Genomic DNA, 25,207 nt, shown 5'->3' with positions numbered 1-25,207 from the left:
CTGACAATCACAGCCTCTGATAGTGTGCTTAGAGAGCCACGTGCGTGGCAGCCGGGGTCAACATGCAATTAAAGACTGTCAGAAAGAACTCTTTCACATTTACAGCATGATTAATGCTACCCGCCTGCACGAGTGCACGTGGCTATTAAAAATGCCCGTTCAATGAGTGGGAAAAAAATGGCATCTTCCATACACAGCCCTTTTTATCACCACGACAAGGATTCCGGAAGGTATCTTTGCTTGATGTCTGGTTGGGCTTTGAGATTTCTTATGACATAACTGACTGGCTAGACTCGTTAGAAAGTAAAAGTGACCAGGGTGTGCTGGTCTTAAAAGAACAATAGTCCTGAGGACATATTTACAAGCCCCTTTCGCCACCACATCACTTTTTTTGATGCTGATGTGGTGTTGCGCCATTTCACATACTTATAAGGTAGCGCTAAGCCACTTAATGTGGCTTAACGCCACATTGTGAATATGCCCCTTTACCAGTGGCGTAGAAAGACCTTTTACCACCCGCGGCGGCCCTTGAGTTTGCCATTTGCGGTGGCTGAGTGTAAGGGGGTGTGCTGGCGATTCTTGTCCTTGCTGCCCCGTGACAGCTGCGGTGAGTGGGGGGAGGCCGCCGCCCCCAAACTCGTACCACCCCCCCACTACCCCCTTTGCTACGCCACTGCCCTTTCTGCAGAAGTCTGCTGCGACAAAGGGGCGGGCATGGGTGTTGCTGTGGGCGTTCCACTGCAACACCCATCGCTTTTTGACGCTGCCCCAGATTTACAAGGCTGGGGCAGCGCTAAAAACTAAGGCCTGGTGATAAGAGGAGAAATGTTTCATTTCTACTCGTCTTTTGCTCTTTCTATGTGTGCTGCATTCTACAGCATACACTTAAAGAGCAAACCACCAATATTGATCGTTAATGTGCAGGAAGGTGTCCCTTCCTGCACATAAACAATTGCCCCTGCAGCACAGACACCCTTGCAATGTGCCACAAGGGTGTCTGCGCTTGCGCTAGGCAGTTTTTTTTAGCACCGGCACTAGGAGAAACGCAGGAGTTTGCTGTGTTTTTGTAAATACGGTGCATCCCTGTGTTTTCAAAATGTCAGAGAGCGGCGTTGCCAAATTTGGTGTAACACTGTGCACCATTATTTTTAAGTAAATATGCCCCCTGGTGCTAGGAGGGGAAAACAGGATCAGACTTCAGCTGCCCACCTCTTCCACAATGTCCTATAGACCGGTTGTTTTGAACCTTTTGACTTCAGTGGACCCCTACTTAATCATTACTGGAATGTGGGGACCCCACTGAATCATTATTGGAATCCGAGACCCCCACAGAGTCATGACTGAATTCTGGGAACCATTTTGATGATTCAAACCACAAAACAATACACAAAATTATGAAAATAGGCATTTATAATGCAAATGCACAAACAATGAAATATTTAATTTAATTCACACACCATTTTTTTTATTGCCATGGAAAGGTTGGAGCTTTCCTTAATTCAACTGAGACCACTCATCATCAATAGCATGTTCTGATTGATACACTTGCGCCGCTCCCACAGATCAGTCGGAGGATAGCAACTTCATTCAATTTCAAATTGCCAACATTTCCAATGCAACATTTTGCTTCTTTTTTTTTATATTCACTTTATTAATCTGCTGACATTATTTTTACCCCCTGAGTAGGCCTTGCGGACTCCCAGGGGGGCATGGACCTCAGGTTAAGATCCACTTATACTGGGAAACATCAGGTTGACAGAGAAGTGTTAGAAATGAAATAACTGGGTTGTAACTAACCTTGGATCTGCATGGTAGATCTTTTGGAGAACTTTGGAGACCTGCTGTCACTAACAACAATTTAAATATAGTGCAGAGCCTTGGAGACATGCTGTCGCTAATACATGTAAATATATACATATAGTGGACTTTTGTTCAGCCCCTTGCTCTTGCTTGGGGATTCTTGTGATTCTGGTTTCAAAGATTCTTATTCAAGAGCTTTAACCCCTTCACTGCGGTGGCTATTCCGCCGCAGTGCTAAGGGGGCGGGGCGGAAGAGCGTCAGGCGCATGCTGGTGACGGAACCGCTCCGTCACCAGCATCAGTTGCGCTGTGCTTATGACGGAGCAGTTCCATCATGGCCCCGTCCGCTCAATAGAAAGCTCAGCGCAGGCGCGGAATTCGCGCCGCGCATGAGCGGCGGGCGGGCCATGACGGAACCGCTTCGTCATCAGCATAGCGCCACCACAGCTGAAGACGGGGTTAAGGCCTATTATTTGTTTGTCCCGCCATGCAGCATTTCTTCTTTACTGTGTTCTGATTGGATGTCTTGTCAGTGGCATAACTCAAAATGATGGGACCCCCTTTCAGAATGTGATCAATGGGGACCCCTTGAATGGTTGCACCCTCCCCCCCCACACTGCAGGGGCCTACTCTGTAAAGCAGAGTGGCTTTCCAGAGCACTTAACTATTTCTTACACCAACCCATTGCACACATTCTGCAAGGTATGCAATGGCATGACTTAGAGGGTGAGGGGCCCACTCCATAACAAGAAACCCTGGGAGGCACGCACCACGGGGGCTTCAGGGGCCTCCATTACACCCCTGTGCCTTGTGCCCTTCTACTGCTTGTATTCAAGAAACTTTTTTTTTCTTTATCTTTCAGCACTCCTTGCTTAGGAGTTCATGTGTTTTCTTTCTCTCACCCTTATGTGCTGAACCAAAACCGGCCCTGTCAAAGAGCTTGGCGTGCTGAAGGGGAGAGGGGGGTGAGGTGGGGGGGGGGGGTGCTGGCGGAAAGCTTAGTGACTGCTGAGGGCCGATATTGGGGAAATGCCAGGTATCCGCTAGTCCGGCCCTGTTCTGTAGGCTCTGGGCACAGATATAATATGGGACACCTCCCAGAATATTTAGACATAATTAGTGTTTGTAGTTACATATCTTAATGTCCTTCCAACCATCCAAGCGTGTTTGTGAACATGTACTCAACAGGAGCCCACTACCGTTAAATTTATTTAAATATTGACTGGCTCGTGCCCTTTTTTAGCCTTTCGGCCCACCATGTTTCACAAGAATTGCAAATGCGATCCCTGAAAATCCTCATTGAGGAAATCACAGATCTACTCAGAATCTCATCCAAAGCAGCAATATGCTTTTCTTAGACTTCAAACTCCCAGGCAAATTCCCCATTAAGGATTTGAAATCAGCACTATTTAACATTTAACACGTTATACAATCAATTGAATCAACTCAGCCCAAGCTCATTATTGTCATACTGGTTTGACAATCATGCATTCTTACAAATGACACTAGATTGTTCATACTGCACCATCACCCTCACCATAGCCCCCTCCGGACATCAACCACCCACCACTGTCAATCTAAACACACCAAACACAGTACTGACGCTGCATAGACTTGCACTTCAAAAGTCTCAAGCAAGATCTTATCAGCCTGGCAATCACAAATTACTTTAAAGTTAACACTGTTCCCTCCAGGACATAGTTAATCTAATCCAAAAATGATAGCATCAACATTCACTCCTGTCTCATCATGAGGCACCTAAAAGCTCAATGACAGAAAGTGAACTCTAAGTAGGAAAAGAAACAACTCAAAAACATAAATTTGACACTAAAGTGTCTTCACTCTTCACACAGAAACATCATCTCCACAGCCAAAGTCACCTCTTATAAGTCAACGATTTTTGAAACAAGCTCAGCTCCTACTTCCACCTGAACAACAACGCCCTCAACGACAACTTCAGCAAACAGGCTCCAGAAACCACCCTTCCCTCCAGCGATGACAGCCAGTCCACCATCACCACCTGGATCCTGGGCACCACCGAAGATAGCACCACAACCATGAAGAGCACTCACTCAGGAGGCCCCAAGGACCCCTGCCCGCCGTACATCTTCCACACAGCTGCCGCCATAGCACTCAAGCTACGATGCAGCATCAATGCCACCTTCGAATCCGGCACTTTCCACGACAACTGGAAACGTGCAGAATTCAAGCCCCTCCTCAAGAAACCCCTCTGCAGACCTGACTGACCTGAAAAACTACCGACCCATCTCTCTCCTTCCCTTTGCAGCCAAAGTTACAGAGAAGATTGCCACTGCCCAGCTGACAAACTTCATTGAAGAGAACGCCATCCTCAACTCTTCCCAATCCGAATTCTGCAGTAACCACAGCACCGAGACTGCCCTCCTCTCCGCCACAGATGACAACCGCATGCTCCTCAACCAAGGCCACACCGCTGCCCTCATCCTGCTAGACCTCTCCGCAGCCTTCGACACCATCTCCCACCTCACTCTCGCAGCCAGACTTCACAATGCCAGCATACAGGGAACCGCCCTCGACTGGCTCCGCTACTTCCTCGCCGGCAGAACCCAAAGGATCAGACTCCCACATTTCCTCTCCAAACCCATAGAGATCAACTGCAGAGTACCCCAAGGATCATCACACAGTCCCACGCTCCTCAACATGTACATGGCCCCCCAAGCCGCCATCGTCAGACTGCATGGATCAGCATAGTATCCTACACAAATGACAGCAAGCTCATTCTCTCCCTCACGAAGCATCCCAAAAACCACCAGACTCAACTTCCAGGAAGAAATGAAAGTTGTCGCAGCTTGGATGAGCAGCAGCTGTCTGAAGCTCAACTCGGAGAGGACAGAAGTCCTTGTCTTTGGACCCACCCCCTCAGCTTGGGACAAAACCTAGTGGCCCACCGCCCTCAGCAACCCCCCGCTCCCACGGACCACGCCTGGAACCTCTGCATCATACTCGACTCCTCCCTCACCATGGCCCACCAGATCAATGCCTTCACCTCCACCTGCTTCAACACCCTCTGCATCCTCAAAAAGACTTTCAAGTGTATCCCCCGAACCAGAAAGACCATCACCCACACACTCATACCAAGAAGACTGGACTATGGACACGCCCAATATGCTGGTATTAACAAATCTCTGCTACAAAAACTCCAGACCAGCCAGAACACCCTGGACAGACTCTTCCTTGGCATCCCACAACATGAGCACATCACCCAACACCTGCAAGACCTCCATTGGCCTCCCGTCGAGAAGAGAGTAACTTTATTATTATTAAATTATTATTATTATTTATTATTATTATTACATTTTTTTTGTAATGCGCGCAGCTACCCAAAAAGGGTTTCCGGGCGCCTAGCACACAAATTGCTAGAAAAAGAGCAGTCAAGAACCATTTGCCACTAAAAGAGCCAAGTTTTAGGATTTCTTCGAAAGCTCAGATAAGATGGGTCATTCTTCAAGGACACCGGAAGAGAATTCCAGATTTTGGGGCCAATGTTAAAACTTAGGCTGCAAACGTCAACATTATCGGCGCCATCTTGCCCCCCTTTTCGAGCCCATTCGTGCGCGTAAGCAGCAGCCATTTTGAGTACCATGGCCTCTCTGCCCCTCGCTGATAGCCAGCGCGTCTCTCTCTCTCCCTCCTAACCTCGACAATACCCCCGCACGCTGACAACCCCCACTCTCACATGCCTTGGGTCATAAACCCCTCTTCAGTGCAGCTCTGCCTCGGAACCCCATCCTGTTCCCAGCGCGACACCTCCCTTCATTCCTTTCATGGTCCCGGGTCCTTTGATACAACCCCCTTTTCCTGTGTGCCCGTTAGTCCTCCTCGTTCCCAGGCCGCCACCTGGCCCTGCGGATACTGTTTATTGCCCCCCTGTACAGTAGGAAGCTTCCCCCATCAAAGGACCCTCGAGTTGATCAAAGCCCCCACCCTATGAGATCCGATCAACCCCACACATTCCGTGAATCGGCGGAATATCCAGCTGCGCGATAATCATCACCTGTTGTGACCGGGGTGGGGACTCCAACTGTAAATGTGTGTGGGAACGGGCCTGAAGGGGGGATTCCGAGGATGTCTTTCCGTACATCAAAGTGTTGACAGAGATGTGTTTCATACAATAAAGCAATAAACTCGTGTATAAGAGGCCAGGCCTCAGAGATGCGGTGAGAGCACCTCGAGAAGATACCCTGTTGTCTGATTTGATGTGTTCTGCTCCGTCGGAATAAAACTTCTGTTTCCTGCCTTCCAGTCTCCAGCGCCTGCCTCTTTGTTTGGTAACTTGAGTGGGTATAGAGGCGGTTAACGCCGGGCAACTCTGAAAAAGGTCATCGGCCCTACCTTTTTCCACAATTGGCGTCCCAAACGTGGGGCCCATCAGCGACTCGTGGATCCAGTGGGAGAGGTCCTGACGACAGAGTGAACGACTGCAACGATCGGGAGTGCACCTGTCCGATAGACCCTCGTCTGACAGCCGATCATCCGAACTTCACTGGTTCCGAACAGACCTCTCTCGAGTGATCTACGGTCCTGACTGGGAACCATCAGGAGTGCCGCGAGGATCACGAAGAATAGAGGACGATCGGGCGCAGGATTCGGAAGACAAGAAACTGTCCATGCGGTCCGGGTAAGGTTGTGTAAACACGACGAATTGCGAAATGATTGTTTGGAAAATACTAGTATTACTCTTTTGTTGATTTGTTTGGAGATTCGCTGTCTGCAAACGGAGAAACAACAGGCTCTCTCTTTGCAAGCAGTGAAGGATAGGTAACGCAGACTTTTGTCCCCATTGTAATCCGTCATGCCTATCTTTCTCCCCCACTGATTGATTGTTTGGCCCGAACTGTTGTTCGTGGATTGTTCTCTGGAGATTCTCTGTCTGCAAACAGGGAAGAACAGGTTCTCTCTTTGCAGGTAGTGAAAGGGTAGGTAACGCAGACTTTTGTCCCCGTTGTAACCCGTCGTGCCTACTTATTCTCCCCATTGATTGTTTGATTGACCGAAAATTGACTGTTCGATATTGGTTCTTTTTGAGGTATTCACCGCCTGCAAACAACGTAGAATAGAAATATTCTGTCTAGTCTTTGCACGCAGTGATAAGATAGGTAGTGCTGACTTTTGTCCCCGTTGTAATCCGTCATGCCTGTCTTCTCCCCACTGATTGGTAGCCTGTTTAGCCCGGACCGCTTATTAGAGATGAATCATCCGGCTCCACTGGAAGGCACCCCTAATAAGGACATGTTCATGAAGCATGGATTGATCGCTATAGCTTATAGCAAGCTGTGGCATAAATATACGAAAAAGGATCGAGAAAGTCAGTGGCCACTGATAGGATCCTTCGATGAGGATAAAATAAGCGCGCTAGAAACAGCCCTTGGTAAACACAAGACAACGCCCACTATGCTTGATAGTCTCGGCATGTGGGGCAAAGAAACCGAACAACGTAAAAAGAGAACTGAGAGTAGGTTGGGAAAAGAGCTGCGAAAAGCAGCCCACCTAGCTGCTCAGAAACTAGAAGAAGAGATTAAGGAAAGAGAGGAAGCCAAACAGAAACTAGAGATGGAAACATCAAGCCAGTGTCCGGTTAGAACGCCCTCCACCCTCTATCCTGAATTGCCCTTGAAACAGCGAGCCAACGATGATCTGCTGTTAGGTCCTCCGATCATCTACATGCCCCCTCCATATGCCCCTTCCCAACCCTTAGCACAACACCCACCACCCCCAAGCACAGACGAGAGTAGTACCAGAGCTTCGGCCCCTGTGGCCTCTGTGCCGGCCGAACCCCTTGTATTAGGTACAACACAAGTGGCAGTGTTAAATGACCCGGAGACCCGGAAGGCTGATTCTGCAATAACGAACAGATTAAGCAAGGATGAGCGAGCAGGGATTGACAAGGTAGTGAGGACATTGGTAGAAAGAAAGGAAAGTGAAGAGCACGTCACGGACATGTTCAACACGTATACAGGGAGCCACAGACGACATTTTACCGTACGACTGTGTTACCACATCTTGAATGCGTACGAGGACCGATATCGAGAAAAGGGTCCCGAGAGCCTAACGACTCTATACAGGAAGGTCGATATCGGGGATGAGGGTGAGTGTGATGTGACGGACCTCCTTACGCGTACGCTTGAGGTTTTCCGCCACCTCACTGAACAAGAATCGGAAGCTAAACCCCTGACACCTGTAGCAACCGAACCCCAAACTGAGCGAGCTAGCACCATGATGCCAATAAGAGAGGCTGCTCCCTACTGGGTTCCTCCACGAGGTCTAGGAACTCACGATGACGTCAACCACAAAGATGCAAGCGGGAGGGTAGTGTATAATTGGGTCTACCAGCCATGGGATCGGCAGGATATTCTGACGTTCCGAAAATCTCTGCCTGATTTACGTAAAAACCCCACTGCCTTCTACACTGAATTAGGTACAGCCCTAGGTTCAACGATCATGACCCTGGCTGACATCGATTTGTTTTTCGGGTTATGTCTCCCAGCTGATGTGTGGAAGCAAATCGGGAAAGTCGACCACCTTGAGCTGTTCGGACATACCTGGTCACAACTCGATGACATAGATAAGCAACGAGAGTCTGGACAGAAACCTTTGAAATCCATTTTAGACCTCCCAGATAAGATTGTACAGAAATTGAAAACCCTAATTCCAGAAAAGAAAGTGGACTGGTCGATAGTAATGGCTTGTCGTCAGAAACCCCAGGAGGATGTATCGGAATACTTCTCCCGGTTTGAAACGGTGTTCTCCGATTACAGCGGCCAGGACATGACCACTGCAACCGGACACCATCTGTTTGTCCAAAATTATGTTAAAGGTTTGTCACCGGAGGTCTCCCAGAAACTGCAGGCCAGCGAGAGTAGTTGGGCTGCCTCCAAACCTGCGGCTATCCTCCAGATGGCCCAATATTACGAACACCAGAAAAACAAAAACGATAGAGCGACAGAGAAAAAGAAGAAAGACTTAAAAGAGAGGGTGATGATTGCGCAATTGCAAGGGGTGACTATAGGATGAGAGCAATACAAAGGAAGCTATCAGACGAATGTCCCTAAGAACGCACCTCCTAAAGACCGCACCTCGACACCCCACATTGGACGTACAGACATTAGAGAGGACCAGTGTGCCTTCTGTAAAGGATACGGCCATTGGAAATCCCAGTGCCCGGTTCTTTCAGAAATGAACAGAAATAGGGACCCCAAGGACGTAGCGGGTGGACCAAGAAATAGAGGACAGCAAAGGGGGCCCACGAATAACATGACTAGCGATAGATCAAACAGACCGAATACATTTGACCGACCCAGACAGAATCAGTACCAACAGTCTGACTGCGACGATGCCCACGACTTTGCATAGGACTGCCAAGGGCAAGGGAGGGATCCCGTCCAGCAATGTCCTTATGTCACTGCTAAGGTCCTGGGTACAAAGTCTCCATTTCTGGTAGACACTGGCGCAATACGTAGTGCGTTATCTAAACGACTGATTCCAAGGGCACCCTTGTCTGGCTCACTTGTGACATCGATAGGCTTCGATGGAACGCCCTCCACTAACCCTTTGTCCGCTCCCATCCCCTTCGACTTAGAAAACAATACCACTGACACAACGTTTTTGCTTTCCTCCAATACTCCTGACGCCATTATGGGACTTGACTTACTGAAACACTTCCGAGCGACCATTAGATGTTCCCAAGACGGAGTTCGAGTTTTCCTGTACGACAACCCCATTCTGCTTAGACATTGCCCTTCCCGACGCATGTTTTCTATCAATGACGCTGACACATCCCTGCTTGACACTCTGCCTCCGTATCTGTGGGCCAAGACGTATTCGGACGTAGGGCGCATGATGATTGACCCAGTGCACATTACTGTCCGACCAGACGCAACACTCCCAAAACTTCCACAATATCGGATATCGCCCGAGGGCGAGAAGGCATTGGTAAAGATTATTCAGTCACTAATAGACGCAGGAGTGGTAGAGGAAGTGGTTAGCAACGTTTGCAACAGTCCTATCTTGCCCATCATCAAGAAACAAGGAGAGGGGGATGAAAAAGCATACCGCTTCATCATCGACCTTCGAGAGATCAACAAAGTGGTTGTACCCCAGTACCCCGTGGTCTCAGACATCACCACTATCCTGACCTTGATTCCTTCTACTGCCACCACCTTCACTGTCATTGACCTTAAAAATGCATTTTTCTCTATCCCCATCCACCCAGACAGCCGATATCTCTTCGGCTTCACCCTGAAAGCCCGCTCATATAGGTTCTGCCGAGCACCCCAAGGCTACACTGAAAGCCCCAGTATCTACAGTCAGGCCCTCAAGAGACAACTGGATCAAGTCCAGTTACCCGATGTGGTGTTAGTACTAAGCATGGGCGGAAAATCCGTTACGCTCGCGGATTTTGCGGATTTTTGGGAAATTCGCAATCCCCGAGATTTGCGAATTTCCCGCAAAATCCGCAAATTCGCACGCAGCGGATTTTTTTTGCGGCGCGCGGCGTTGGTGATACAATTTTTGCGGCGCGCGGCGTTTATCATCGTTTGCCGAGTAGTTTTTTTCGATAGTTTGCGAGTGCTGCGCCATTTTGGATCTTGCTGTGTGATCCCGCGGGAATTAGCGAGCGCGATTACGTCATCGCGGCTTGCCAGCGATAGTTTGTCAACGCGAGTACGGCGAGATCACGTCTCGCGGTACTTCGCAATTGCGAGATTTGAGATGCGGCGAGCGAAAATATAAATTTGCAATTCTGCACAAGAAATCCACCAGCAAGCAGCATAAACCTTCTAGAAATGATGATTTTTATCTGAATAACTCCTTAGTTTGACATTTGCCTGCGCTTTTTTAGCGAGGAGTCCATTTTGGGGAGGGGGCAGGGGGGTGGGAGGAAGGAAGTGCCCCACAGTCTTCAACTTCCTGTTCCTGTTCAGCAGGCTCCTCCCAGTGCTTTGTCCATCTCCTGGTCACTTTTCATTTGGGTCTGGAGCTGGAAGGATTACTTTTTGTGGATGCTGCTGGATATTTGGATTTGAGGCCTTTTTGACTTTCTTTGGATCACTGTTGGATTAGAAATTTTACAAGTAAGTTTGTTTGGGGCATTACAGTTGCTGCAATTAAAATTTTGGAATTTTCGATTTTTGGGCTGTTTTGGGGCCTTTTGCCCAGGGGTACTCAGTGGTGGGTAGACTGAGTCTTTCTGTGGGTTGTCTTGAACTTAAACATCATGGAGGCCATGGATAAATTGGGATTGTGCTGATTTTTCTGTGTTTTTCGATTTTTGACCTGTTGTTGAGGCCTTGACCAGGGGTAGTGAGTGGTGCATGGGCCTAGTCTTTCTGTGGGCTGTCTTGAACTTTAACATCATGGAGGGCATGGATGGAATGGGATTGTGCTGATTTTTCTGTGTTTTTCGATTTTTGACCTGTTGTTGGGGCCTTGACCAGGGGTAGTGAGTGGTGCATGGGCCTAGTCTTTCTGTGGGGTGTCTTGAATTTAAACATCATGGAGGGCATGGATGGAATGGGATTGTGCTGATTTTGCAGTGTTTTTCGATTTTTGGGGGTGTTCATGGGGACAGGCCATGTGGGTGGGGGCCATTTTGAGTGCTGGTACAGGCAGGCCCTGGCCATGTGCTAGGAGGCAAGTGGCCATTTTGAATGCAGGCTTTGTTGTTAGGCCTCCAACCATTTTGCCTACTTTTCAACCTTTATTTATGCCCAGGGGTAGTGAGTCTTGCATGGGCCTAGTCTTTCTGTGGGTTGTCTTGAATTTAAACATCATGGAGGCCATGGATGGAATGGGATTGTGCTGATTTTGCAGTGTTTTTCGATTTTTGGGGGTGTTCATGGGGAGGGACATGCCATGTGGCTGGTGGCCATTTTGAGTGCAGCTACAGGCACTGGCCATGTGCTGGCAGGCAAGTGGCCATTTTGAATGCAGGCTTTGTTGTTAGGCCTCCAACCATTTTGCCTACTTTTCAACCTTTATTTATGCCCAGGGGTAGTGAGTCTTGCATGGGCCTAGTCTTTCTGTGGGTTGTCTTGAATTTAAACATCATGGAGGCCATGGATGGAATGGGATTGTGCAGATTTTTCAGTGATTTTCGTTTTTTGGGCCTGTACTTGTGGCCTTTTCACCAGGGGTATTTGAGTCTAGCATGGGCCTAGTCTTTCTGTGGGCTGTCTTGAACTTAAACATCATGGAGGGCATGGATGGAATGGGATTGTGCTGATTTTTCTGTGTTTTTCGATTTTTGACCTGTTGTTGGGGCCTTGACCAGGGGTAGTGAGTGGTGCATGGGCCTAGTCTTTCTGTGGGGTGTCTTGAATTTAAACATCATGGAGGGCATGGATGGAATGGGATTGTGCTGATTTTGCAGTGTTTTTCGATTTTTGGGGGTGTTCATGGGGACAGGCCATGTGGGTGGGGGCCATTTTGAGTGCTGGTACAGGCAGGCCCTGGCCATGTGCTAGGAGGCAAGTGGCCATTTTGAATGCAGGCTTTGTTGTTAGGCCTCCAACCATTTTGCCTACTTTTCAACCTTTATTTATGCCCAGGGGTAGTGAGTCTTGCATGGGCCTAGTCTTTCTGTGGGTTGTCTTGAATTTAAACATCATGGAGGCCATGGATGGAATGGGATTGTGCTGATTTTGCAGTGTTTTTCGATTTTTGGGGGTGTTCATGGGGAGGGACATGCCATGTGGCTGGTGGCCATTTTGAGTGCAGCTACAGGCACTGGCCATGTGCTGGCAGGCAAGTGACCATTTTGAATGCAGGCTTTGTTGTTAGGCCTCCAACCATTTTGCCTACTTTTCAACCTTTATTTATGCCCAGGGGTAGTGAGTCTTGCATGGGCCTAGTCTTTCTGTGGGTTGTCTTGAATTTAAACATCATGGAGGCCATTGATGGAATGGGATTGTGCAGATTTTTCAGTGATTTTCGTTTTTTGGGCCTGTACTTGTGGCCTTTTCACCAGGGGTATTTGAGTCTAGCATGGGCCTAGTCTTTCTGTGGGCTGTCTTGAACTTAAACATCATGGAGGGCATGGATGGAATGGGATTGTGCTGATTTTTCTGTGTTTTTCGATTTTTGACCTGTTGTTGGGGCCTTGACCAGGGGTAGTGAGTGGTGCATGGGCCTAGTCTTTCTGTGGGGTGTCTTGAATTTAAACATCATGGAGGGCATGGATGGAATGGGATTGTGCTGATTTTGCAGTGTTTTTCGATTTTTGGGGGTGTTCATGGGGACAGGCCATGTGGGTGGGGGCCATTTTGAGTGCTGGTACAGGCAGGCCCTGGCCATGTGCTAGGAGGCAAGTGGCCATTTTGAATGCAGGCTTTGTTGTTAGGTCTCCAACCATTTTGCCTACTTTTCAACCTTTATTTATGCCCAGGGGTAGTGAGTCTTGCATGGGCCTAGTCTTTCTGTGGGTTGTCTTGAATTTAAACATCATGGAGGGCATGGATGGAATGGGATTGTGCTGATTTTTCAGTGTTTTTCGATTTTTGGGGGTGTTCATGGGGAGGGACATGCCATGTGGCTGGTGGCCATTTTGAGTGCAGCTACAGGCACTGGCCATGTGCTGGCACTGTAATGTAATGTAATGTAATGTAATGTAAATATGCACTTCTATAGCGCGACTGTCGCTCCAAGGAGCATCCTGGCGCTTGTAGCCCGTAGCCTAGATGGAAGGCCGGCAAGTTGCCATTTTGAAAGCAGGCTTTGTTGTTAGGCCTCCAACCATTTTGCCTACTTTTCAACCTTTATTTATGCCCAGGGGTAGTGAGTCTTGCATGGGCCTAGTCTTTCTGTGGGTTGTCTTGAATTGAAACATTATGGAGGCATGGATGGATTGGGATTGTGCTGATTTTGCAGTGTTTTTCGATTTTTTTGTGCTCTATAACTGAACTGATGTTCCTCTGTCTTCCATTTTTTTTAGGTGCACAAGACTCAAGAGAACCACCAGTGCCAGGAAGAAGTCCTGCAGCGGTGTGTGTGTGCAGCATAACGTCACGCGACGTCACGTCTGGCCTCAGACAACTCTACAATTCGTGCAACTGCGGCCTGCTGTCTGACCTGCTCTGAAGAAGATGGCCCCGCCCCCAAAGAAAGTTCTCCGTAGCTCCTCTAGCAAGAAAGTTGCTAGTAAGGAGCAGAAGAAGCAAGTTACCAAGGAGGCTGGTGTGCCACCCGCCACGTTTTTTGGGAGCAAAAAAAAAAGTACGCCTGCAGCAGCAGGATCTGCTGGGGACCAAGCTGGGAGCAGCACCCCTGCTCCATTGGGTTCAGTGCCTCCACCACCACGCCAACTTAAGTCAAAGCCCTTGAGTGCTTCAGAGGCAGTCAGTGTACTTCTCCAATCACCATCGACCAGTGATGTTGGCTCATCGCAAGAAAGTAGCAGCAATGTCCCTGAATCAACACAGGTTGTTGTAACTCATCTGACAAGTGTTGAACAACCACAGCCGCAACAACAACACCATGTGCAAGTACACGCCCAAGTACATGTGGAAGGAGAGGCAGCAAAAGGAGATGCGCAAGCAAAGGTGCATGGAGGTTCACAAGTGCCCACAATAGTTGTTCCTCCCGAAGTAGGGGCACATCAGAAAATCGACAATGAAGCCGAGGTATCATTGGAAGCCACTCCTCCTGATGATCATTCATTGTCTTCCACATCCCTAGCAAGGAAAAGATCAAGGGGGGTGTCTACATCTTCTTCAAGCCCACCTCGTTCTGATGCAAGTGATCTGTCTTGGGAACCACAACTGCGGTCTGACAGTGAGGCACACCATGATCTGACACCGGTACCTAAGCGTAAAAGGAAGGTCGTCCAAAAACTCAAACCTATGGAGTGTGATGAGGCTCAACAAGAAGTGACAGATACTGCTGGTGATGAAGCCTCTCACGATGACGACGAGCCAGTCATCACAAAGGTCACTGCAGCCCCACCGGGCATGCAGCAAAGAGACATTTTGACCCTATCCCGAGAAGCTGCTGAGCGTGATGATGATGTCGGCGAGGAGGCAATGGAAATGGAATCATTAGATTTGGAGTTAAGTAGTACACCAAAACCTACCGCTTCCATATTTCTTCCTCGCAAGAAGGTACCCACCTCGTCCTCGACCTCAATTCGTGGTGGTGAAAGTGCAAAACATACTGAAGTTCGGCAATCCACATCCTCCACTTCATCTGGCATTAGCAGCAGGACCACCACCACCAGTATCGCCGCCTCCTCCGGCCCCCGAAGACATTTCAAGTCTCCAGTTTGGGACTTCTTTAGTGTTTGCCCAAAAAAGGAAAACGTAGCCATTTGTAGCCTTTGTAAGCTTCGATTTAGTCGTGGTAAGCTTGGTTCTAACTATGGTACCGGAGGCCAGAGAGGTCATCTTGAGAGAGCGCACCCTGTCCAATGGTTTCCGCACCCAGAGGCGGTCAAGAAAGCCGCAATTGCACGTAATGAAAACGTTGATTTTTCATCTGGTGATGACGAGGAGGTAGAAGACGATTCAAACACTTCACTTACACCCAGTTCCCCTGTGAGCAGCACACCCCATGGGAGCCACACTAAGAGTGTGGGAGAGAGTGAGACATCAATGCGGAAAAGTTCATCAGCGAGCGTAACTGGGTCGAAGAGATCATCATCATCCCGTAAATCCTTGGTCCAGGGCAACATTAAAAAGATGTTGTTTACAGAAGCGCAATATGAACGCAACCACCCAATGACCCGTCTGTATAACACTAAGCTGGCTAAAATGCTAGCTCTGGACCTTCTCCCTTTTTCTTTTGTAGAAGGGGTTGGTTTTCTAGAATTAGTGACAGCGCTCTGCCCTAAATGGAAGGTTCCTAGCCGGTTCTATTTTGCCCGAGTGCGGTTCCAGCACTACATGAAGATGTTCTGAAGGTGATTGGGGCAGCTTTGCAGAAGAGTGCTGTTCACACTATACATCTGACAACAGACATGTGGACCAGTGGCGCAGGCGCTGATTACATGTGCATCACTGCACACTGGGTCTCTTTTTCAGGGGCTAAAGCAAAGCTAAACGCAGGTGTTGACACTAACATTGTTTTTAAAGGTGCTCGGAAACATGCAACACTAGCCATGTTTGGTTTGGAGAAACGTCACACAGCAGAAAACATTTTGGATGTCTTTAACACAAAGGTCCTTAACTGGCTGTCCCCACTAAAACGCAAGGTTGGTTATGTTTCCACGGACAATGGCGCCAATATAGTTAAGGCCATGAGGGACGGTTACTATTTCAGAGTGCCGTGTTTGGCGCACTGTATAAACCTGGTTGTCCAAAAATTCTTGGGTAATAAAGGCAGTGCAGCGTACAGTGTATTGGAGACCTGCCGAAAAATGTGCAAGCATTTCAGGCATTCTTTTAAGGCCCGGAAGCAGCTGAGGAGCCTGCTATATCAACGTCAAATGCCAGTGAAAGCACTCATCCAGGAGGTGGTAACACGTTGGAACTCAACCTTCTACATGCTTGAGCGTCTGTATGAGCAGTATACGGAACTCGATCAATATTTCTTTAAAGAGGGTACAGAGGAGCTGAGGATGGGTGGGCCGCAATGGAACATAGTTGAAAGCCTGACACGCATGCTTCGTCCTTTTGAGTTCTTCACGCGTGCAGTCAGCAAGGAGGACTCTAATTTGGGAAAAGCTATCCCATTGTTGTACATGCTGGAGGACCAACTGAAGGAGGTGTGTTCTGTGTTTGGAAAAGATGACAAAAACCAAGACTCTTTGCTTCTGGCTGAGCAATTATTAGAGCTCCTACAAGGTGATGAACGTCTTAAAAAGATCCACTCAGAACAGCATTACATTTGTGCTACTATTCTGGATCCACGCTACAAAAAGGCGCTGGCAGGCCAAGCATTCTTTCCTTTTGATGATGAACATGTTCCAAAGTACAAACATTGGCTAGCCTTGTCAGCCAAGAAGTTTGAAACAGAACGGCTGGAAATTGAAGGAAATGGCAGTACATCAGCAGGCCATCCCCAGTCAAAACAATCCACTTCTGCACCTGTGGCTGTGGCACAAGTGACCTCTCAGCCGTTAAAGACACCGGCAACCGGATCATCTGCACGAAAGACAACAGAAACATTGGAGGCTGAAGAGGATTGGCTAGCTCTGCGTGGGTTTGGTTCTCAAAAGGTCAGAGGCACAGCAAGAGCTAAGCAAAGTGGAGGAACCTTGGATGAGGACCTTGAGTCGATGGTGAAGGACTATCTGAATGACTCAACAGAGGTCTATGTTAATTCTGACCCATTGGCGTATTGGCATGGGAAAAAAGAATTGTGGCCACAGCTCACCAACCTGGCTTTAAACTACTTGTCTTGCCCACTCGCAAGCGTGTCTTCTGAACGGGTTTTCAGTGCGGCTGGTGGGATTGTAACTCCCAAACGGAGCCGCCTCTCGCCCAAAAATGTGGAGAGGTTAACAATGATCAAGATGAATCAGCACCTCATACCACCAGATTTCAGAGTACGAGAGAGCGTGCCGGATGAAGAGGAGGTGGCCAGCAACATAGATGAGGGAATTTCTACTCTGTCAGGTGACACTGAGCTCACCCTATCTGAATTCGCAGAGTATGATGACGAAGCCTTATTCTTATTCCTGGACCGTGATACCGAGCCCTGAAAATGAGACAACGAATCAATAACTTTCTTTTTCATCCTTATTCACTTTTATTCCTGTGTGTCTGTCTTTCTTTGTTGTGCACAGTTAATATAATTCAAACTTTAATCAGATAATCACAAAAACAAGCCCATCACCAGAACTGTCTTCACTTGTTTGCTAATTGATTTGAAGGTGCCGCAGTCTGCATTCCTCAGGTTCACAAGTTCAGAAGAACATGCTCCTCTATCCTCCTCCTCCAGACTCCTATTTCCATCAAAGCAGAGGGCTGGTTTACGCCCAATGAAGAAAGACTCAGCACTTGTGGGGGTGTTGTTCTACCTCTCTGCAGGTGAGTTGACGGGTCTGGGGCCATTGCTGGGAAGCACTAAAAGTGGTTTGGACCAAATCCGAGGCGGAAAATTTTTTGTGTTTTTGATGACTTGCTTGCCTTTGAGGTGCTCTTAGGGGGGGTTCCGTCTGTTTGTGGGTGAGTTTCGTGGTCTGGGAGCACTGCTGGGACACTCTAATCTTGATTGCATTTGCTTTTCAGGGAATCCGTCGTGGCAACCCCGACTTATGGCCTAGCTACGCAGTGCGTTTGGACCGAAGGCCCAGAAATATTGCAAGTATGAGATTTTGCTTTTGGCCTGTTTGGGGGTGTTATGCTTCTTGGCGGGTGGGTTGCCGGGTCTTGGGGCATTCCTGGGAAGGTCTAATACCGGGTAGAAGTGGTTGGGACAAAATCCAGGCCAATTTTTTTTTTGGCTGTTTCTGACATTTTGCTCTATGTAGCGTTTTCGGGGGCCTGTTTGGGGGGCTTCCTGGTGTTTGTGGGTGAGTTTCGTGGTCTGGGAGCACTGCTGGGACACTCTAATCTTGATTGCATTTGCTTTTCAGGAAATCCGTCGTGCCAACCCCGACTTATGGCCTAGCTACGCAGCGCGTTTGGACCGAAGGCCCAGAAATATTGCAAGTATGAGATTTTGCTTTTGGCCTGTTTGGGGGTGTTATGCTTCTTGGCGGGTGGGTTGCCGGGTCTTGGGGCATTCCTGGGAAGGTCTAATACCGGGTAGAAGTGGTTGGGACAAAATCCAGGCCGATTTTTTTTTGGCTATTTCTGACATTTTGCTCTATGTAGCGTTTTCGGGGGCCTGTTTGGGGGGCTTCCTGGTGTTTGTGGGTGAGTTTCGTGGTCTGGGAGCACTGCTGGCTATATATACTTTACTTTGCAAGAGGTTTGAAGCCAATCCATGGTGGCAGAGGGGAGTTAGGGCCTAGCTGCAGAGCGCGCGCGGAGTGATTTGGGAAATTTGTGAAAAATTCCCCATTTTTGTACTTTTGCTCTTTGGCTGTTTGGGGGTCTTCTACTCGTTTTCTCCTGGGTTGACGGCTCTGGGGCCATTGCTGGGAAGCTCTAATACCGGATAAAAGTGTTTTGGACCAAATCCCAGGCGGAAAATTTGTTGTGTTTTTGATGACTTGCTTGCCTTTGAGGTGCTCTTAGGGGGGGTTCCGTCTGTTTGTGGGTGAGTTTCGTGGTCTGGGAGCATTGCTGGGACACTCTAATCTTGATTGCATTTGCTTTTCAGGAAATCCGTCGTGCCAACCCCGACTTATGGCCTAGCTACGCAACGCGTTTGGACCGAAGGCCCAGAAATATTGCAAGTATGAGATTTTGCTTTTGGCCTGTTTGGGGGTGTTATGCTTCTTGGCGGGTGGGTTGCCGGGTCTTGGGGCATTCCTGGGAAGGTCTAATACTGGGTAGAAGTGGTTGGGACAAAATCCAGGCCGATTTTTTTTTGGGCTATTTCTGACATTTTGCTCTATGTAGCGTTTTCGGGGGCCTGTTTGGGGGGCTTCCTGGTGTTTGTGGGTGAGTTTCGTGGTCTGGGAGCACTGCTGGCTATATATACTTTACTTTGCAAGAGGTTTGAAGCAAATCCATGGTGGCAGAGGGGACTTAGGGCCTAGCTGCAGAGCGCGCGCGGAGTGATTTGGGAAATTTGTGAAAAATTGACTAAGTCCCCATTTTTGTACTTTTGCTCTTTGGCTGTTTGGGGGTCTTCTACTCGTTTTCTCCTGGGTTGACGGCTCTGGGGCCATTGCTGGGAAGCTCTAATACCGGATAAAAGTGTTTTGGACCAAATCCCAGGCGGAAATTATTTTGTGTTTTTGATGACTTGCTTGCCTTTGAGGTGCTCTTAGGGGGGGTTCCGTCTGTTTGTGGGTGAGTTTCGTGGTCTGGGAGCATTGCTGGGACACTCTAATCTTGATTGCATTTGCTTTTCAGGAAATCCGTCGTGCCAACCCCGACTTATGGCCTAGCTACGCAGCGCGTTTGGACCGAAGGCCCAGAAATATTGCAAGTATGAGATTTTGCTTTTGGCCTGTTTGGGGGTGTTATGCTTCTTGGCGGGTGGGTTGCCGGGTCTTGGGGCATTCCTGGGAAGGTCTAATACCGAGTAGAAGTGGTTGGGACAAAATCCTCGCGAAAAAGCCTTTAGTTTTGGCACTTTTTGTAACTTAGGGTTCGTTAGGGTTAGCCCTAGCAGCAGGATTGCATGTGTTTCGGGGTGTTCTAGATTTTTCCAACTGAGTTCTGGGGTCTTAGAGCACTCGTGAGAATGTGTAATTTTGGTTGCAAGTCATTTGAAGAAAATCCTGTGTGGGAAAGGGGGGATTTGGCATAGTTAAAGAAAGCCTTTGCCACTATTCTTAACTTAGGGTTCGTTAGGGTTAGCAGTATTTCTATTGCATGTGTTTGAGTGGGGGGGATTTCGAGTCTTGGAGCGATGCTGGCTATGGCTACTTTTGCTTGGTTGCTTGCAAGTGGTTTGAATGCAATCCACGGTGGGTAATGGGTAATTAGGAAGGGGGTACTTCGGCCTACTTTTACTTTCAAAGTAAGTTTTGTCACCAGTTTTCTGCTAGGCCTCGTTTTTTGAGATTTGATTGGGGGTCTTCTACATTTTTGCGACTGGCTTTAGTAAGGGTCTGGGTGGGAGCACTGCTAGGAAGATCTAATTTTGTTCTAAAACACAGTTTACAGTACACCTAGCTTGAGGGGCAAGATCCGCTACATTAATTTGCCCATACTTATTTATCCTTCAAAAGGTGACTCAGAGTACGCACTTTCAAAAATATTGTACTGTCTACTAGGAAAATCAAATTGTGACTTTTTGCACTCCACAGCCTACATACCTTATATTTATTTATCAGTGGTGTTGTAATATTATATCACTTCCTGTTTTTCGTTGAATAACTACAGGCCGGGTTTCAGTCTCCGCAATGGGGAAAAAAGGATGGAGTCAGGCTTCACAGTAGCGAGCCACAATTCAGCATCAGGCAGGCAGTGGACAGGGTGTCTTCTGGTGACCAACATCGATGGACGAAGCGTCGGCTGCAATGGAGGAGTGCCGCTAATAGGAGGATTTTTTTTCTGCAGGCAACTTACTTACCACTTCCAACAGGACCACTACAACCACATAGATACAGTATCCCTTGCCTTTTTCTCTGACTGTGACTGCATTTCTTGGATCTCTCTCTGCTTCTAAATTGATCCCTTAACACATCACTTAGTCCACTCCACTATCACATCTGCACCACACATAGTCATTTGTAAGTGCTCCTACGTAATTCGCAAGTCGCAGCACGCCCCAGGCCGTAGAGGACTGGGATGGCCCCAATGATGAAGCATGTCACCAAGGGGCAACCCTGGTGAGTGAGGGGACACCTAGAAAACAAGCAATTTCTCCTTTTCTATCTACTATACCTTCCAGACCAACCCCACTGAGTGTTGTTGTGAATGGATTTATAGTGACCAGCAAGGCTCTCGGGTATCTGGCTAAGTACAGAGACCTTATGTTGAATATCGTTATCAATAATTCCACACAGGCCCTGTACTGTCGCATTCTTTCTTCCACAGTTGTCGAATGTACTACTTACTTTTCACTGACATGCATGCAGTAGTGCATGCACTTTCAAAGATTGATGGATAGGTTTGTACCCAAAGAATTGTTTATGTTCCATTCTTTGTCTATGCTGTGCTTTTTTTTACAGGGTGTCTTCTGGTGACCAACATCGATGGACGAAGCGTCGGCTGCAAAGGAGGAGTGCCGCTAAAAGGAGGTTTTTTTTTCTGCAGGCAACTTACTTACCACTTCCAACAGGACCACTACAACCACATAGATACAGTATCCCTTGCCTTTTTCTCTGACTGTGACTGCATTTCTTGGATCTCTCTCTGCTTCTAAATTGATCCCTTAACACATCACTTAGTCCACTCCACTATCACATCTGCACCACACATAGTCATTTGTAAGTGCTCCTACGTAATTCGCAAGTCGCAGCACGCCCCAGGCCGTAGAGGACTGGGATGGCCCCAATGATGAAGCATGTCACCAAGGGGCAACCCTGGTGAGTTAGGGGACACCTAGAAAACAAGCAATTTCTCCTTTTCTATCTACTATACCTTCCAGACCAACCCCACTGAGTGTTGTTGTGAATGGATTTATAGTGACCAGCAAGGCTCTCGGGTATCTGGCTAAGTACAGAGACCTTATGTTGAATATCGTTATCAATAATTCCACACAGGCCCTGTACTGTCGCATTCTTTCTTCCACAGTTGTCGAATGTACTACTTACTTTTCACTGACATGCATGCAGTAGTGCATGCACTTTCAAAGATTGATGGATAGGTTTGTACCCAAAGAATTGTTTATGTTCCATTCTTTGTCTATGCTGTGCTTTTTTTTACAGGGTGTCTTCTGGTGACCAACATCGATGGACGAAGCGTCGGCTGCAAAGGAGGAGTGCCGCTAAAAGGAGTTTTTTTTTCTGCAGGCAACTTACTTACCACTTCCAACAGGACCACTACAACCACATAGATACAGTATCCCTTGCCTTTTTCTCTGACTGTGACTGCATTTCTTGGATCTCTCTCTGCTTCTAAATTGATCCCTTAACACATAACTTAGTCCACTCCACTATCACATCTGCACCACACATAGTCATTTGTAAGTGCTCCTACGTAATTCGCAAGTCGCAGCACGCCCCAGGCCGTAGAGGACTGGGATGGCCCCAATGATGAAGCATGTCACCAAGGGGCAACCCTGGTGAGTGAGGGGACACCTAGAAAACAAGCAATTTCTCCTTTTCTATCTACTATACCTTCCAGACCAACCCCACTGAGTGTTGTTGTGAATGGATTTATAGTGACCAGCAAGGCTCTCGGGTATCTGGCTAAGTACAGAGACCTTATGTTGAATATCGTTATCAATAATTCCACACAGGCCCTGTACTGTCGCATTCTTTCTTCCACAGTTGTCGAATGTACTACTTACTTTTCACTGACATGCATGCAGTAGTGCATGCACTTTCAAAGATTGATGGATAGGTTTGTACCCAAAGATTTGTTTATGTTCACAATTGTTTGTCTATGCTGTGCTATTTTTTCTTGTCTCCCAAAACCTTTCCCAAAAACCCCCGTACCCATCCATTTTTCAAACCCTAACCCTCTTCCCCCGGGCTGTGTGGTTTTGATTGATGTGTGACTAAATGACAGCAATAAATCCACACACTTGCTGGGGAGGATAAGGTGATAGCAACAGGCTGGTGAAGAAATCCGAGGATATATTCTTACTCTGCTTGACAAAGAACCATTGCTAATGTGAAAGAACTTTAACCGAATTAGTAGTTATACTTTACCATTTGTTAGGCTACAATGTGGCACTGTTCTACTGTACTTCTGTCACCTGCTATATTCTCAGTTGTACCGTTGAATTGCTCAGGAGGACAAACCAGATTTCATTTTCTTTTTTTTCATAGGCATGCAACTGCCACTGTGTCACACACCACTAGTACCACCGCTATGAGGAAATGTTATCCGACCAAGATTGCCAACCATATTCGCTGTCTCCCGTGGAGCCAGCCCTGGGTCTAGCCCTACTTTCAAACACAAATTACAGGTAAGATAAGCGTTTGGTGGTTTGGGGGTATAATGGAGTATTAGTACGAGAGACGAGAGACTGAAGGTAGTACTACTAAAGTCCTAGGACTCTTGGATTCACTTCGTCTGTGAGAGGCACTTAGTGTTGAAAACATTTGGGCATTTACACTTAAAGGAAGAAAATGGAACTAAACTTTCAGGAAAACAAAGTCAACGTTAAACCCCCACCCACCAGGCAAGCAGTAAGAAACGAGTATGCTCAGATAAAGTTTGAAAAAGTATATTTATATCCCTAACAAAATAATCTCCCACAAGACCCTCCCTAACCCCAACGATTGTCCTTCAAAAGTCCCCAAAAACCCAACTCCCAATTCCCACCCCCCAAAAGTCTCTAAAAAAGGGGCAAGGGACACTATGGGCGGATGCTGTCAACTTTTTGGGCCAGGGCATCATGCTCCTGGCGGAGCAAGGCGTGCTCTACGCGGAGCCCCTCCAACTGGTTGGAAAAGTGGTGGAGCTCCTGCTGGAGGCGGGACACCATCAGGGTACTGCGGCGCAGGCGTGCCTTCAATGCCTTGTAGGTGCAACGGCTGTGAGAGGAAGCTGTAGCTGTTGTCCTTGCTACTCGGCGGTGGCGTTTGGCTTTGGCAGCCCGGCTCAGTCTGGGTGGACCACTGTGCTGGGTGGCACTGGCAGCCCGTGGGGGAACGGAGGCCGATGCAGACGACGTAGTTGTTGTGGTCGACTGCACACTTTCTTCGTCCTCCAGGGCCACCAGCCGCCGATATTCGGCCACAGTGGCATCGATCCTCCGTTGCCGGGCCGCTCTAGCCAGCTCCTTCCTCCTTGTTCGTTTGGAAGGAGAACCTATATGAAGAAAGAAAGACATAGTCTGTAACCAATGCTCCTTAAGATTAACTCAATCATTCAGCAGAAATTTGTGTTGCACTACAACTAGCAACTTGCAAACGCATTACATAACTATTGAGGCCAGTATCTATCTAACCTCACACTTCTTCATCCTTGCTCTAACATTAGTGGGAGTTTAAGGAACAAATTCAACGAGCACTATGGACTTCCATTAGAGTCGACTATGAAACTACACCAGTCTTATTCTTCTTCTTGTCTCTTGTTTTGGAAAATTGGTACGTTATCTTCTGCAAGCCGGCATAATGCCAGCGCAGTAAACTTGCACCCGAGAAAAAGAGACGCACGCCATGAGGAGTGACCTAGACTTGCGTTGCGTTACTGTACCCGTCCAGTACATGCAGGTGGTGAAGCTCCTTCTTTTCTATTACGGGTGGCACTGAGAATACTCTGTTACAACTCAAGGGCTACTCCTTAATTAATTTAACTTTCACCCTACAGTGGAAATGAGTACTAGAAATGGAAAATTGAAGAAGATAAATAATCTGATTATCTATCACTTCAAATGGGATGTTTTTGCTTATATATGGGATGACTTTTGGTGCTTTGCTTTTTATTGAGTGACCAGTGATACATCCACACATGAATGACTGAGTACTACTAAACTTATTAAGAGAGGTAGGGAGTGGCCACCGTAATAACCGGATCTATGCAGTGCTTGCAATACAAACTACTGCTACTATTGATGGTAGTATTTGGACAAAATTAAAAGTTATTTTCCTTGCCTTTCCTACACTGGAACGGACGTGCGGGTGCAGTGTTACATGCTTTTCAAAGTTACACTTAGTTCATCCACTGACCGTCTACTCTCTCTAGATCATGGGTACTCACAAACTTTCTCTCAGGGGCTACATTTACAGTGTAGTTTGGGGCCGAGGGCC

This window comes from Lissotriton vulgaris, chromosome 9 (genome assembly GCF_964263255.1).
Source record: "Lissotriton vulgaris chromosome 9, aLisVul1.2, whole genome shotgun sequence".
In the NCBI taxonomy this organism is placed as follows: Eukaryota; Metazoa; Chordata; class Amphibia; order Caudata; family Salamandridae; genus Lissotriton; species Lissotriton vulgaris.
Note: the sequence above shows the minus strand (reverse complement) of the source record.